Source organism: Symsagittifera roscoffensis, chromosome 1, assembly GCF_963678635.1.
Source record: "Symsagittifera roscoffensis chromosome 1, txSymRosc1.1, whole genome shotgun sequence".
Classification (NCBI taxonomy): Eukaryota; Metazoa; Xenacoelomorpha; order Acoela; family Convolutidae; genus Symsagittifera; species Symsagittifera roscoffensis.
In genome coordinates, this window is record NC_087062.1 from 17322587 (window position 1) to 17331313 (window position 8727).

The 8727-nt window shown below is 32.5% G+C and overlaps 1 long non-coding RNA gene across 2 annotated transcripts; it reads left to right on the forward strand.

The window, feature by feature from the left end:
- Window positions 1-3166: 3166 nt before the first annotated feature.
- LOC134855073 (uncharacterized) lies at window positions 3167-7927 on the forward strand. 2 transcript variants are annotated; one of them, XR_010164447.1, is made up of 3 exons: window positions 3167-3552; window positions 4026-4138; window positions 7616-7927. It is a non-coding gene; the product is annotated as an uncharacterized LOC134855073 (long non-coding RNA). The 2 variants fall into 2 exon arrangements; XR_010164446.1 differs by lacking the exon at window positions 3167-3552 and having other exon boundaries at window positions 3786-4138.
- Window positions 7928-8727: the final 800 nt, after the last annotated feature.

The following is an 8727-nucleotide window of genomic DNA, read 5'->3' on the forward strand; positions in this document are numbered from 1 at the left end:
TGTCCTAAAAATAGTACCAAGGGGGCCCTTGGGGTCGGCAGTGGGTCGAATCCCTGAAGGGGGTGTTATCCCTCCACCCAGGGGCGGATCTACGATTTTCGCGGGGGGGGGGGGGGGGGGGGTGGAAGGTGATTTTCAAAAAATTTGTCGAAAATTTTGTCGACTTCCTTAGGTCGATCAAATAGATTTTCCGAGTTCTACCAAATCACTAAAAAGACCCTTTTTGCCAAACTTTGCACTGCAGGTAAAATTTTGAAACAAAAACAGGCCAAAAAAGGCGTTTTTAGGCTTTTATTCGACAGTTTTCACCAAAAAATTGTGTTTTACCTCAAAAATAGTACACATTGGCGCCAAAGGTGTCTTTAGAAAAATTGCAGGGTCAGCCAGCCAAATTTAGAGGTGTGATAGTAGTATCAAAGGGGGACCGTTTGGGTAGTCAGGGGTCGAATCCCTGAAAAAAAAGCGTCCACAACCCCCCCCCCCCCTCCCAAATCCACTACTGCGTCCACCATCCCTCTAAGTCCGTCCCTGATAACACTATAGCAAAAACTAGCTTGTCGGTACTATTTCAAATTCATCCAGAACGGATGGTTGTTATGCAAGATCAAAGAGTGCTATTTTTTATCATAGGAAAAAAATCATGATATTTTTTTGCCTTAATACGCATATTTCACGCATATTTTACCGATTAAATAAAATATAAATGGCATATGTGCCCGTTGCTTATGTGGGATCTGGTTTCATAATTAAATTGCTTTTTGTTATGCTTCAAAAAAAATTCGTTTATGCCCAATGTTCATCGATAGAACCAATGGAAAAGCGGATGTTTAAAATAACCAGTGACCTAAAGGATAATGAACCAAAAACACCCGAGTACCATGTGAACTTTTTAAAAAAAAAAAAAAAAAATTTTTATTCATTATAAATCTCAGTTTTAGCACATGAACTGCTTCAATTATTTTTCAAAAAAGCACCTATTTCAAAATTGCCCGTTGAATATCAGCCTTATTGTATAACAATATAAGCATTTTTTCAAGCTATTTTTCGAACTAAGTCATTTGTAAGGAAAATTATTATTCATCTGAAAATACGACTGAATGAGCTTAAAAATGATTTGTTTTTCCCGTTAATAAGACGTTCTTTTGTGGCACCGGACTTTGTGTAAAACAAATGCCCGAATGTAAAGTTGCTTCCCTCTTTCAAAGGACAGAACAACAAAAAAAATTGCTCTGCATTAAGCCCAAAAAATTTGAACTGAAATATGCAAGACACAGTTGAAAAAAATGGGCCGAACAAACTAAAGCTTCTTTAAAAATAAGCTAAAAATTAGCTAACATAACAGAATAAGCAATGTAAAGACGGTTCTAAAAGCAGTCATATCGGTGCAGTCAAAAAAAGTTGCAAAATCTAGAGTGTTACATTTCCCCTTAATTAGTCTTGGACAGTTTTTGGTTAAACTTTTTTCATAAATTTAAGTTTGATATTTTTGAACTCATTTTTTTTCCTCCTTTAAGAGCAGTATTAATTTAAAATGCTTACAATTGGAGTCATATAGGCGTTTAATACGACCAATTAGATCGTCTCAAATCAATTTGGAACTTTTCTGAGAGCCAGGCGATTTCGCATCGTGAGAACAAAAACGCGTTTACGTTTTCACCATGATGAAAAATTTTTCAAAACGCTCGTAAATTATTCCATAACATGGTCAAATTGCCAAATTCCAAACTCTTTTTATCAAAAATTTTATCAAAATGATTTGAGGTGATTTTTTTTGTTTGCATTCAGGGGCTCCATCATTTTATTGGGGTACAAATCACTTTTGATAAGGCTGTAATTTCCATCTCAAGAATAATTATTAAATTACTTTCTCCGAAGGTCGGAACAATAAAGTGCGACGTTTTCAAAATTGACCAGAAACGGAACTAATCGGACCTTTTTTTTCAAAAAAAAACTTAACAATTTCTTGATAATCGCTTGAAAAAACAACACTCTCGACTACCGTTTCTTAAAGTCAGAAATCAGAAACAAGATTGATTTTTTTGGGTTCACTACAAGTTCAAAACAAAATCAACTAAGAAAATACGTTTTTTAATATCAAAGTAAAGCATCGGCTTTGAAAATAGAAAACGAACAGTAAAAAATGCTTGTGTCACGGCAAATCTATGAAAATTACTACTACTGTTTAAAGTCGGCAAAAAACTATTGTGAAAATTGATAAAATGATTTACAAAATAAAAAAAAGTTTTGATTTTTTAAAATTTTATTTATTATCCCCAAGAGCATAGTGATTTTTTGAGCTTTGTTACGCATTCTTAAATGCAAATCGTCAAAATCCATTCATTTTGAAACAGTTTATAAGCCAAACAAGACTGCTCCTATAACAGGGCAAATCCCTGAACGTTCCGACTGGCCCTTAATTCATATCGAGTTTGGGAAAAGAAAATATTAAAAACCTATACATTTTCGACAATATCAAAGTGTAAAATTTTGAGTCGTACGAAAGTAATACGACCCGTTAGCTAGCCTCAATTCAATTTGGAACAATTTTGCTGTGCATGAGAATTCGCCGCGCGTGAACAATTCGCGTTACGCTCTCAGCTAAATGAATAAACTCTTCATAGTGCGTATAATTTAGTCCAGAACATTTTGGCAATTTTCAAACCCCCAGAACTTTTTTAAAAAATAATCGGAGGTATAATATCTTTTTAAATTTTTTGTTGAAAATCATTATTTCGATCGGTGAAAATTGACTGAATAAAAAAACCAAACCGAGCACAAACATTCCGTTTTCTTCGAAAGTCGGAACAATAGATAGCTTTTTAAGCCAAATAAATAGCTGCTTCAATAGCTCAAAATATCGCGCGTTAATTATCCTTAATTGGTCAACTTAAACAGAAAATTTCACAGGTAAAATATATTTTTAGTTTTGAGGTCAGGACATCAATACATTTCAGATAAATTTTTTAAAAAGCCGTCCAAAATGGCTAGTTAAAAAGTCAAATTGGAAAAAAATATGCCACCCCGAGCACAGTTCGCCATTTCGATACTTTCTTTGAAAATTGGAACAATCAAACCGAAACGTCTGCCTTATTTTACAAAAAAATACTATTTTAGCTAATTTTAGGTGCTGTGTTAAGCCACCGTCACTTTGAGATGAAAAAACTAAACAGGCGCCTCAATAGAAAGAACGTCACTTAAATTCATGACGTGATTTTTACTTTTTAAGCCTTAAGTTTGAACTGCATCACAAAATCGGAATGAGCATGACGTTTTTTTTTAATTGTTAATTATTTTTTTACGCTTCAACGATTTGTTCCCTTCTATTGATAGTTTCTACCAAAAATATACATTTTATGGACGTCATTTTATGGTGCCTAGGTGTCGCTGTTTTTTGAATTTATGTAAATTCAGATACATTCCAAATTTCGTTAACAGACAAAAGAATACTCAACTAAGGACTATTATAAAAAAGAATCTGAAGCTAATTTATTTATATCAATTGATTGTGAACTTTGCGCTTCTTTCAGTATTCGATCGATTGTTCATTTGCAGGTTGAACCTTTAAAGAAATGAAAACTTGCTGGCGAAAATTTTCCATTTTTTGTTTAAAAAGTTCGTTTGTAAAAAAGAGCTTTATAGTCTGGCGTGCCAAAAACAAACAACCTAGGACAGATTCAAACGGTCTATTTTTCGGGAAACTTTGGATTATCTCTAATCAAATGGAGAGCTTTTCTGGTACTTTGGAAAAATGCTGATTAAAAATGCAACAAAGCTTTCAGGCCTTATTAAGAAAGATTGCTCATTTTACGGCACAATTCAACCAAAAATTATGAATTATATATTAAAATGGAAAAACTGAACTTTATGAAACTAAATTAAATGATCATAAAAAGGTGGAGCCGATTGCAGTGACACTCCATGTCAGTATAAACCAAAACATACCTCGCTTAGATTTTAAAAAAAAGATTTTTCGCCAGTGAAGTTCGCTAAACTCTTCCTGTTTGAAAACCTCAATTTAATTTTAGTAATGAAGTTCGATAACAGAGCCATTTTTCTCATCATCAGTTTTTTGACTATTTTAAATGGGTCAACAGCAGCTCACTTTCGTGGAACGTGGTCACCCAATACACCAGCTCAGGTTAGTAAGCAGTTATTTACTTTCCTCGCCGACATTACCCCCAAACCACGTCAAAATTAGACGTTGAAAACGACAACATGAAATGAAAATGAAGGTTTTGCCGCTCGTTTTTTTTATCCAGACATTTGACTGTAGAAAAAGGTTCGTAAAATGAATTAAATTTCACAGTCATAAATTTTTTCCGATCGAATTTCATCAAGCAGCAACTTATTGACCACGAACTAGTTCAAACAACCAATAGTTTAATTGACAACCACAATTTCGTGCGTGTGAATTTTCATTATGTTAATCTATTGCTAAGAGATATGCAAAACTAGCCAATAGTTTAGGCTCGTTCCGCTATCAAAGTCAAAGATGCTTCAAAAATTGAAACAAGAGTTGACGAATACTGTGCATAAAGTGCAGAAAGTTCCGACCTCATATGAAAATGATGTGTTGAAAAAATTTCAATAATAAGATGTTTCTTTTTTTTTCAAATTTGTGTTCAAACGTTTTTCAAATTTTTTTCTATTCCAGCTTCAATTTTTTTCTAATTTGTGTGTAACTTTTGTGCTTGGCGTGATAAAAAAAATCAAAGCTTGTGACATTGGTAATTTAGTCATGTTCAGCTGTGTTTCTCGATAAACAAAAATCGTAAATCAAAAAACTTTTGTCTCAATTTTTGAACAAGTTTTTTTGCCAAAAAGGCGCAAAATCCATTTTGAAATTTTTCAAAAGCATTAATGAAAATTTTTTGCGCTTTTATAAAACCTACACTAGCTTAAATAATAGCTGGTAATTCTTACGAAAAATAGAAAACTCGAATATAATTCATTGTGACACTGAAAAAAAAAACGTTTTAGTTTTTTAAGTATATTCAGTCCAAGACTGAAAGTGCTTTAATGTGATATAGCGATGGACTCAATGTTTATATTGTTTTTGGGTACCTGATTTTGCCTACAAAAACACTTTCAATTTCTGCCCATTTTCAGTGGTGGAACTGTAAGGACAAAAGGTGTAGGTGAGGAAGTAACGCGTTGAGTCCAGTTTTTATTTTTTTTTCTGCAGTTAATAAACAATAACATCACCAAAAGTCGTAGAGGAGACGTTGGTATCACCTTAAAGCTTCAACGATGGTGAAACAAAAAAAATTATCAGTTCCGAGAAAAAATTAATGAGAAAAAACTCGACCTGAAACAATTGCTTTTTAATTTGGATTCGCTAGATAAATGTTCTAAGTTGAGAGTGGTCTTATCGTCTAATATGAAAAAAATGCCACTGAAAGATGGTATTTATCTACTTAGTTCTTTCGCACTCATGCTTTTGGCACTAACCGCTGGTTTTAATTTATTAGATCTCAATTTTAAAGTTTGAAACGTATAGTTTAACATACACACTCCAATCTGCAGACATGGATTTCGATTGCTAAGCATGCAGCCTTTAAACTTGAACAACGCAAGTTATGCACAAAAAAAATGAATTTCGAAACTTTACTAGCAGCAGCTTTACTACTTTAAAACAATCCCACAATATTTGTTTTTTTTTAGTTTTTTGAATTTGAATAGAAATAAAGCTTGCCTAATTTTTTTAAAATCAATATGTAAGTACGTGTTTAATACTACCCGTCTAATGAAAAAAACTGGTTACGGTTCTTAGAAATGACTGAAACCACATTTTTTGTTATCACAAATTGAAAACAGTTACTTCTAAAAACGATTACTATTATATTCATAAAAATTTGAATAAAATTTTAGATGTTTTAAAGCACGAAATTCAAATTACAAATGTTTAATAATTTGCTTATAACCTTTTGTTTTTTTTTTGGTTTGAGCCCAAACATATGCATACACCAGCTATTTATTATTTGATTAGAAATTTGAAAATCAAGATTTTTATGTTAAATATCCCTGAACCGTTGTTCAGTAATTTTTGATATACAACATTCAATATTTTATAGGCAACTGAAAACGGGCTGGATAGTTCCACGGCGTTCTCGCAATGAGATTTCGTTTGGTTGTAATTGTAGTAACTTTTACAATGATTGGAATCTAATTTGCAAACAATTTATAATGATTATTATTATATTTTAGTTAAGCTGAAAAAAAGCATATTCAAGACCTCCAAGTTTGATTCCTACTATCATAAAAACTCTGCAAAAAATCGCAAGGTCGACAAAAATTTTTTAGAAGTGAATACATCTATAACGTTTATCATAACAAAAGCTTAAAATTGAAAAATATTTCAGTTATGTAGAAATTCTTAGTAGGAGAAACATTTAATTTAATAAATGCACAGTTTTTGGGGTGTGAAGGTGAGCTGCAACCCGCACTCACAAACTTGAGAATGACAAATTTAGATAATAAATCAATTTAGAATGGGTTTAAACGGATTTTTACGGTTAAAAAAAATCAAATTTTTAGCCTTTAAAACCTATTTAAATCAATTCAAATGGATTTTTGCAAGGTAGTAAAAAACTATTGCTTTTGTTTCACAACTTGAGCAAAAATTTGAACTCAAAACAAAATTTCATCAAGCTAATGAAAAGAAATGTCTATCGGTGAACATTGCTATTGATTGCAAACTATTGATTTTAATGAAATCCGTTTTGAGTTTTGCATTTTTACAGGTTCGCGCAGTGATTCAAAGTAAATTTATTCAAAAATTCCTTGAGTTTTGCATTTTTAGGGGTTACCGCAGTCATTCAAAGTAAATTTATTCAAAATTTCCTCATATCTCAATTTCATTATCAACGCTATGGGCGCTATTTTGTTAGTCAAATGAACATTTAATCGACAAAACTCAATTTAGATCAAACAATTTTCTAAGCAGAATTTTTAATTATTTTTGAACTCATAGTTTTAATTCAGGTCATATATCAACACGAAATGTCAATTGAAAAGCATACATTATAATTTAAATTTATTTATTATTGTTTGCTGGTCTAGAAAAACAGAATATAATCTATAGAAAATGCTTTACAAAAAAAAAACTAGAAATCGGTTCGAATCGAATTAAAAAAATCTTTTTTAATCAATTGATTGTTACCTAAATCCGTATGTAAAAGAAATTTAAAAAATGCCAAAAGTAGATTTCTATCTATTTAGATCAATTGAAATGGACTTTGGACTTTTGAGCTACTTTTTGAGAAATACGAAGGAAAAAACTCAAATGTCAAATGATTTAAAATGACTGAGAAGCAAAAAATATTCAGATTGTTTTTTCTCGCTATTTCGAAAAACTTACGGAATTTTATCATTGCAGTCCAACTGAAGATTGGAAAGACTTCGTAAAAATGCTTTCGTATGGAAAGGCTTCGTAAAAAGTGGGAACTGATTTTGCTTGGAAACAAATGAAATATCCCAACTGAGATCGATGTTCTCGAGATCCAAGCAACAACGTCCTTTTTAGATATTTTGAACAAAATTGAGAATGCAGCAAAACTCATGAGCAAATAGCAAAAATGTAGATAAATATTTACCATCAAAATGATGTTTTTAGAACGACCAACCGAAATGCTACAACACACCATATATCTGCTTCCTCATGCAACACTACTATAAAAGAATTGACCCTGAATATGGAAATGTGCAGCCCTGGAACTTCGGGCACCAAAAGAGATCTTTCGACACCCTCAAGGACTTCAGTAACAGTTTGATCAGCAGAGTGAGGAAAGAGAGACTGCTGCAGTAATTTATCCTAAGAGTTCATCACGCTGCCCGTCTTTTTAATTTTGTCAGGAAGTTATATTTGACAGTGAAGTTCAAATAGTTGATAATTTCGCCTCATGAGATAATTGAAGTTTGAAATTAATCTTTAATGAGACTTTCATCTGAAAACCAGAAGCGTATGCTGAAAATTTTTGAGTTGGGTTTCAAAAAATTTTCGAACGCTTCATTGAAACTTTTTATAGAAGAAGTTGACACCTACCAAAATTATTTTAGACTCTCTTTTGGGACGTTTTGACCAAGAAACTGCGGTTTTTCGGCGCGCGCTGTCTCCTCAAAATTAGTGCAAATTGATACCAAAGGCGTTTTTTTAAACATAGGGTTGGTCGGCTAGAAGTTTATGTCAAAAGGGGAGACTTTGGAAAATCTTGGCAGCTTAAGTTCAACAAGGTTGTCGCTCCCCCTTCCTTCAGAAAGCATCTGCTGCCTACTATGTGTATGTATAAATGGAGATAATTGAAGGAAATAAAACTCGGATGAACTCCAATATTTGGTACACGCATTCTCTGTCAGCGTGGGTTAAATTGGCTTCAAGGTCGAAGACAAGGTGCGATCGAACCGAAAACAAGTTCTAAAAAAAACGGTTGCATATTCTGATTGCTTGAATCCTGGATTTATCTCCGAAGAAGCGCGAGGCGACAGCAATTTTTTGAATTTTCACTTTGAAGAGGAAGTTTATAAGAGCCTTTGAACTAAAAAAAAAAGTTTTTTTTTGTCCTTCCTCGTGCATAAATTTTTTTTCAATAGGTAAACTTTCATTGATGCAAAAAACGTAAGTTATAGTTTTTCGAAATCTCACAACAAGAAACTTCAGACATAGTACCGAAAGTTAAACTAATTTTAAATTATTTTGAAGAGTATAGAAAACATTAAAAATCTCTACAA